An 8978-nucleotide genomic window follows, 5' to 3' on the forward strand; every position below is an offset into this window, starting at 1 on the left:
TGAGAAGCCAGTGTGGAAGCAAGTTGGACTCTTTGGAGAACGCAGCAGACACACAAAATGCGGGGGTCATTCCCCCACCTCTGTTCGCAGAGTAGCCGCCTGCCCCCATGCGATGCGACACTCCAAACAGGCACACAGTCGGGGTGGGCTGTGTTTTCTCAGGAGGGCCCCATGTCGCCAACTATCCAAAGCCGTTCAATGCAGACCACATCTCCAGGACGTGCAGGGACATGAGAAACTGTTTTCAGGAAGCTCATGGTCATGGGATGCATGGCGCTCAACGGCAGACTCAGAAGAACTGTGGAGAGAAGCAGCGGGCAGTCAAAATTCACAGAAAAACACGGGTTGTTCGGATAACATCTTAAAAAGTGGAATCGGAGCAGAAAGTTTAGGGCCCGTTTGAAGATAGCGGGACGCCGACATCTCGCCCAGGTGCTGTAAAACCAAATAGTTAAATAAATTTAAAAACCGCTACTATTGGTTCGCATAATTAATGTACAAGTGGGAGTAAGGAGTGCGACTGAACGTACGGCGGTCCATGGAATTTAGAAAGTGCACGAAAGTAGGCAGAGAGAGGGAGTAATTTGGACACATTTTGGAGCAACCAGACTAAATAGTTTCGTAACTGGTTCACCACATGAAACGCGAGTAAGGGAGGGTAATCTACAACTATTAAGACAAAGTTTTACTTCTCGGCGCTTACAAACTACGCTACGCTGAAAAATGCAGAACACCGAGTTTTCTTTTTCGGAGGCGCTCTGCAGACAAGCGCTTGATGGGCAGGCGACTTACTTCCGCGTGAGAGGCTTTCATTACACGAAGCTGAACTTAGACGCAGACAGAGGGGTGTTGTTGGTTCAGAGCCACTGACTGATCTTGCAGCCACGGCAGCTGCCAGTTGTAGATTACGAATATGTTGAGATCCAGTGATAACAGGGAGTGAACTGAAGTTCAATATGCTTTCAACTCGGGCAATAGATGCTCTGACATATTCTTCTGTAGTATTTTCCATCTCTATTCACTAACCTTCGGCAATCATGGTACGAATGCCACGAAAGTAAATGTTTTTTGCAGATACGCCTTCACTTGAATCAATTCGAAATTCCTTATCCAGCTTCTTACTTTCAGTGAGTGTGAAACCACCTGTTTATTGCCAATTTTATTATGTTGATGTATAATATACTAAATTGATTGAGATGTTCGTCTAATTTCATAGTCAGATAAATTCCTTTATTGTTGTTCTGATGGGCGATGGTTTACTTATTTCAGATATACAGGGCCAATTTTATTTAATTAAAGGTGGTTTTGTGGGAGGAGACCTGACAGCCAGGTCATCGGTCTCATCGGATTAGGGAAGGATGGGGAAGGAAATCGGCCGTGCCGTTTGAAAGGAACCATCCCGGCATTTTCCTGAAGCGATTTAGAGAAATCACGGAAAACCTAAATCAGGATGGCCGGACGCGGGACTGAACCGTCGTCCTTCCGAATGCGAGTCCACTACGCCACCTCGCTCGGTATTGAATTAAAGGTTACAATCAAAGTCAAAGCATAAGGCATAAATTTACAATACACAATACGCGGTTTCAACACTATCCGCGGAGAAGGTATTCATTGCAGGCCCCTGGAAATAGGAGAAGGTGCCTGATCGACATCATCCTAGTTAAAGGTTCCACAATCAAATTGGAGACTGCAGAAGTTACCCAGGCGCAGATATCGACAGTTGCCATAACGTTGTGATAGAACAATCTGATTTAAAATTCAAAAAACTTTTGAGAAATGGGATCTGAATAGACTATTGAAAGGTATGGTTAGGTTGGCACACAAGGAGCAAACAAACATTCCAGTTACGAACAACAACAGAAATGTTGAAGGAATATGGGAATCCTTGGCAAGTAATACCTAAGAGCAGCAAATGAAGTAGTTGGGGGACAGGAAGCAAAGAATAAAAAGGAATGCATACAGAAAGCATAAAAACAACAACAAATTTAAAACATAAGAGAAAGAAGACAACACTGGGGAAGGAAAAAAGCAATATAGAACGTTGAGAAAAGAAATCAAACAATTTTCGGAGGAATAATGCAAAGAAGTGAACAAAATGATCAGGGTATGGAAACTGAGATGTGCCCATAAATCCGTTAAGCAGTTATTTGGAAATAGACGAATAAAATGTAGCGGAGTTCAAAACGAAAATGCGAAGGTATTATTCTCGACATGGCAGAAAAGTGAAACAATACCTTGTAAAGTAGTATGGAGGAAGTAATAAAGATCTGATACTAGTTAACAACGAGGAAGTCGATCCAGAAGACGGAGAGGAATCTTGCACAATGAGTTCGTTCATACAGTCAGGTAGCCAAAACCCGTGAAAGCCACCGGAGTTGATGTTATATCAGCAGAACTTACCAACGTTGCTGGATAACAGCTACGTGTTTTAATGTCTCGTCTCATACCGGGAGGCAGCCAACAGTATTTAAAAAAATGTTACAGTGCCAGTAGCAAGAAAACATTTGTAGGTTGGTTGGTTGATTAGGGGGAAGGGGGACCAAACAGCAAGGTCATCGGTTCCACTGGAATTAGGGAAGGATGAAGAGGGAAGTCAGTTGTGCCCTTTCGAAGGAACCATCTCAGCATTTGCCTCAAGCGATTTAGGTAAATCACGGAAAACTTAAATCAGGATGGCCAGACGCGGGTTTGAACCGTCGTCCTCCCGAATGCGAGTCCAGTATGCTAACCACAGCGTCACTTCGCGCGGTGAAAGTGTTTGCAAACGGTCCTGTATATTCACATCAGTTTATGAATATACAGGACCCGCAGATTGGTAACACTTGCCGCCAAGTTTTTGACCTCTACCATTCAAAGGAGGATCGAAGTCAGGACAGATGCAGTGTGGGCACAGGAGAAGCAATACTCGACTTACGATTAATTCTTTAGAAAAGACTAAATAAGGCTCAGGACATACACAAATGCTGGAAAAAGTGCATCACCATCAAGGACAGTGTTCAGTGGCACCAGGGTCTAATACAATGACGGGAATATATTTGTCTCTATAACATATGTAAGTGGATAACACTGTAAAATCACAAGCTAATGTAAGCGCAGTAAAGCTATTGAAAATATGAAATGCAGGTTCATTAACAACCGTTGTAACCGCCAGAATGTTGAATGCAAGCATTCAGACGTGCATGTATTGTGTTGTACGGGTGCCAGACGTCAGTTTGTGGGATGGAGTTGGCTGCCTGTGGCACTAGGTCGCCTAATACAGAGACGGTTAACGCTGGTTGTGGGAGACGCTGGAGCTGTCTTATCATGTCCCAAATATGTCCTCGACTGGAGACAGATTTAGTGATCAAGCAGACCAAGACAATGTTGGGTTAGAATAGTGGGAAAGCGTTATCCTGTTTTAAAACATCCCGTTTAATTCTGTTCATGAATCAACAGACTGACGTACAGATGTAAAGTCAGGGTGCGTGGGATAACCAGAAGAGCGCTCTTACAGTCAAATGAAATTTCACAGCAGACCATAATTCCAGGTGAGGATTCAGTGTGTCTAGCCTCATCCTAACCAACACACGGCCATCGCTGGCACCGAGGCACAACCAGCTTTTATCAGAAAAAAAAACCCTGCTCTCCAATGAGCTCTCGCAAATGGCGGTAGTTTGCGTTCAGTGGTATGCACGCCACAGGGCGTCTGGCTCGGAGCTGTCCTCTAAGTAACCTATATATACACTCCTGGAAATGGAAAAAAGAACACATTGACACCGGTGTGTCAGACCCGCCATACTTGCTCCGGACACTGCGAGAGGGCTGTACAAGCAATGATCACACGCACGGCACAGCGGACACACCAGGAACCGCGGTGTTGGCCGTCGAATGGCGCTAGCTGCGCAGCATTTGTGCACCGCCGCCGTCAGTGTCAGCCAGTTTGCCGTGGCATACGGAGCTCCATCGCAGTCTTTAACACTGGTAGCATGCCGCGACAGCGTGGACGTGAACCGTATGTGCAGTTGACGGACTTTGAGCGAGGGCGTATAGTGGGCATGCGGGAGGCCGGGTGGACGTACCGCCGAATTGCTCAACACGTGGGGCGTGAGGTCTCCACAGTACATCGATGTTGTCGCCAGTGGTCGGCGGAAGGTGCACGTGCCCGTCGACCTGGGACCGGACCGCAGCGACGCACAGATGCACGCCAAGACCGTAGGATCCTACGCAGTGCCGTAGGGGACCGCACCGCCACTTCCCAGCAAATTAGGGACACTGTTGCTCCTGGGGTATCGGCGAGGACCATTCGCAACCGTCTCCATGAAGCTGGGCTACGGTCCCGCACACCGTTAGGCCGTCTTCCGCTCACGCCCCAACATTGTGCAGCCCGCCTCCAGTGGTGTCGCGACAGGCGTGAATGGAGGGACGAATGGAGACGTGTCGTCTTCAGCGATGAGAGTCGCTTCTGCCTTGGTGCCAATGATGGTCGTATGCGTGTTTGGCGCCGTGCAGGTGAGCGCCACAATCAGGACTGCATACGACCGAGGCACACAGGGCCAACACCCGGCATCATGGTGTGGGGAGCGATCTCCTACACTGGCCGTACACCACTGGTGATCGTCGAGGGGACACTGAATAGTGCACGGTACATCCAAACCGTCATCGAACCCATCGTTCTACCATTCCTAGACCGGCAAGGGAACTTGCTGTTCCAACAGGACAATGCACGTCCGCATGTATCCCGTGCCACCCAACGTGCTCTAGAAGGTGTAAGTCAACTACCCTGGCCAGCAAGATCTCCGGATCTGTCCCCCATTGAGCATGTTTGGGACTGGATGAAGCGTCGTCTCACGCGGTCTGCACGTCCAGCACGAACGCTAGTCCAACTGAGGCGCCAGGTGGAAATGGCATGGCAAGCCGTTCCACAGGACTACATCCAGCATCTCTACGATCATCTCCATGGGAGAATAGCAGCCTGCATTGCTGCGAAAGGTGGATATACACTGTACTAGTGCCGACATTGTGCATGCTCTGTTGCCTGTGTCTATGTGCCTGTGGTTCTGTCAGTGTGATCATGTGATGTATCTGACCCCAGGAATGTGTCAATAAAGTTTCCCCTTCCTGGGACAATGAATTCACGGTGTTCTTATTTTAATTTCCAGGAGTATATATATATATATATATATATATATATATATATATATATATATATATATATAACAGTCCGTCGTGTCACTGTTATGCTAACTGCTGCTCAGACTGTTGCTGCAGATGCTGTACAATGCGTCGCAGCCACACACCAAACAAGGTGTCTTCTCTATCGTAGGGCCACACTGGCCATCCGGAGTCCGGTCTTCTTGCGACCGTACGTTCTCGGGACTACCGCTGCCAGTAATTATGTACAATAGCTGCATTCCTGCTAAGTCCTTCTGCAGTACATCTACATCTACATGATTACTCTGCAATTCACATTTAAGTCAGAGGGTTCATCGAACCACAATCATACTATCTCTCTGCCATTCCACTCCCGAAGAGGGCGCGGGAAAAACGGACACCTAAACCTTTCTGTTGGAGCTCAGATTTCTCTTATTTTATTTTGATGATCATTCCTACCTATGTAGGTTGGGCTCAACAAATTATTTTCGCTTTCTGAAGAGAAAGTTGGTGACTGAAATTTCGTAATTAGATCTCGCCGCGACAAAAAACGTCTTTGCTTTAATGACTTCCATCCCATCTCGCGTATCATATCTGCCACACTCTCTCCCCTATTACGTGATAATACAAAACGAGCTGCCCTATTTTGCACCCATTCGATGTTCTCCGTCAATCCCACCTGGTAAGGATCCCACACCGCGCAGCAATATTCTGACAGAGGACGAACGAGTGTAGTGTAAGCTGTCTCTTTAGTGGACTTGTTGCATCTTCTAAGTGTCCTGCCAATGAAACGCAACCTTTGGCTCGCCTTCCCCACAATATTATCTATGTGGTCTTTCCAACTGAAGTTGTTCGTAATTTCAACACCCAGGTACTTAGTTGAATTGACAGCCTTGAGAATTGTACTCTTTATCGAGTAATCGAATTCCAACGGATTTCTTTTGGAACTCGTGTGGATCACCTCACACTTTTCGTTATTTAGCGTCAACTGCCACCTGCCACACCATACAGCAATCTTTTCTAAATCGCTTTGCAACTGATACTGGTCTACGGATGACCTTACTAGACGGTAAATTACAGCATCATCTACGAACAACGTAAGAGAACTGCTCAGATTGTCACCCAGGTCATTTATATAGATCAGGAACAGCAGAGGTCCCAGGACGCTTCCCTGAGGAACACCTGACATCACTTCAGTTTTACTCGATGATTTGCCGTCATTTACTACGAACTGCGACCTTCCTGACAGGAAATCACGAATCCAGTCGCACAACTGAGACGATACCCCATAGGCCCGCAGCTTGATTAGAAGTCGCTTGTGAGGAACGGTGTCAAAAGCTTTTCGGAAATCTAGAAATACGGAATCAACTTGAGATTCCCTGTCGATAGCGGCCATTACTTCGTGCGAATAAAGAGCTAGCTGCGTTGCATAAGAACGATATTTTCTGAAACCATGCTGATTGCGTATCAATAGGTCGTTCCCTTCGAGGTGATTCACAATGTTTGAATACAGTATATGCTCCAAAACCCTACTGCAAACCGACGTCAATGATATAGGTCTGTAGTTCGATGGATTACTCCTACTACCCTTCTTAAACACTGGTGCGACCTGCGCAATTTTCCAATCTGTAGGTACAGATCTATCGGTGAGCGAGCGGTTGTAGGGAGCTATTGTATCAGCGTAATCTGAAAGGAACCTAATCGGTATACAATCTGGACCTGAAGACTTGCCCGTATCAAGCGATTTGAGTTGCTTCGCAACCCCTAAGGTATCTACTTCTAAGCAACTCATGCTAGCAGCTGTTCGTGTTTCGGAATATTCCATTCGTCTTCCCTGGTGAAGGAATTTCGGAAAACTGCGTTCAATAACTCCGCTTTAGCGGCACAGTCGTCGGTAACAGTACCATCGGCACTGCGCAGCGAAGGAATTGACTGCGTCTTGCCGCTTGTGTACTTTACATGCGACCAGAATTTCTTCGGATTTTCTACCAAACATAAAGCATCTTGTAGCCCTGTTACACGACCTCGTTCAAATTCTGTGACCAATATCAATTGCCGGCCGGTGTGGCCGAGCAGTTCTAGGCGCTTCAGTCTGGAACCGCGCGACCGCTCCGGTCGCAGGTTTAATCCTGCCTCGGGCTTGGATGTGTGTGATGTCCTTAGGTTAGTTAGGTTTAAGTAGTTCTAAGTTCTAGGTGACTGACAGCAATTCACCTTGTCCAGTCTCAAAGGTAACTAACGCTCACAACCGTTACAGCTTATAGTTAAAAAGCGAGCCTGACGTGCATCCTCATAGCAGAGCTACTAGCGTCACTCTTATGCGACTGGCACGAAATCTGAACAGACATCACCTTTCAGATGTAGAAACACCCCTACCAACTTTGGTATGCGTCGCACAACTCCTCCTTGGTGTTGCGATTTTTTTTGTCGGTGCATGTGCATACTGAGCGTGCTAAGTGTTGACTCATTTCTCACGGTCATCGGCGGTCAGGTAGCGCTCTGGAGGCCTATCTGTACACCCTCTGTCTTGACTCCGCAGGGAGTAACTGTGCTTAGTTTAGAGGTGATCAGCGTTTGCAACACTCATTGAAGAGTACAACCATGACCCACCGACCAGCGTGTTTTCCTTTTGAACAGCTTCAGCCATTTGAATGGGGTTACATTGTGGACCTTTCGAAGTTGGATAGACGTATCGACGGGTTGCTGCAAACGTTGGGCGCTACGCACTGAGGGGGGGGGGGGGGTCGCTGATTTCAACGGTAGTCTGTGGAACCTTCCCACATCTGTAGAGCAGGTTGTGGACGTCCGCTTAGTACAGAAATGTTAAGGTCGACGCATTGTGCGAGCAGCTGTGGCCGACCGAACATCATCCAGGGATGAAATCTGAGCACATGCTGCGTCAGCGAGGAGCATTCGGAGCCATCTTCTTGCAGCTGGCTTATGACGACGTATACCTCTGTCCAGGCGGCCACTGACGACAAGGTGCCGCCAAGCACGGCTACTCTGGTGTTGTGAAGAAATGGCGCTCGGTTCTCTCCAGTGATGCGAGTGGGTTCTGTCTGTAAGCGAGCGATAGACGACCACGAGTATGGTGTACATCTTGTGAACTGCCTACTCCGAAGTGCATTCGCCCACGAGACACAGGTCGTATTCCCGGCTTCGTGGTGTGGGAGCCATCATCTCTAACTCGCGATCACAATTGACGTTTATGTAGGGTAAAATAAGCAGCGCCCACTATAGCGCATTGGTTGTTGTGCTCGTACTACTGCCAGCTTTTCGACAGGAAGCTAACGTGTTTTATTAGCAGGACACTGCAGGTCCACATACTGCTGCTGCAACGCAACGTGTTTTTCGTGGTGTACAAACAAGTGTCCTGGACAGCAAGATCGTCAGACCTCTTGAGGAAGTTGATTTTTTTCCGAAAAAGTATTTCCCTTCATTGAATCGAGACAAACGTTCGACAGAGTAGATGGCGACAGCCTTTTGAGATGTTTAAATAGGGTGTAAGTATAAGGACAATGTTGAGATTCGTTAATGATATGGTAGTGTCAAGTGAAGGTGCAGAGAAATTAGAAGCGTTGCTGACCCTGCTCCTACTGTACCATAGAAATTAATAAAACTAAAACAAGTATCTTAGGGGAAGTAGACAAAACATAACTGTTTAATGATCACCTAACAGTAAGTGACTAGAGAACGTCGATTCTATCGCATACCTAGAAAGTATAATTATGTTAGGTGTAAGAAAAAGAAGGATACTACATGCCGAATCAGCCAGGCAAAGGCAATTTTTAACATGAAGAGGAACCTTTTCACATCCATCTCAGGAAACACTTCATAAAGATGCTTTT

This window comes from Schistocerca serialis, chromosome 2, assembly GCF_023864345.2.
Source record: "Schistocerca serialis cubense isolate TAMUIC-IGC-003099 chromosome 2, iqSchSeri2.2, whole genome shotgun sequence".
Lineage (NCBI taxonomy): Eukaryota > Metazoa > Arthropoda > Insecta > Orthoptera > Acrididae > Schistocerca > Schistocerca serialis.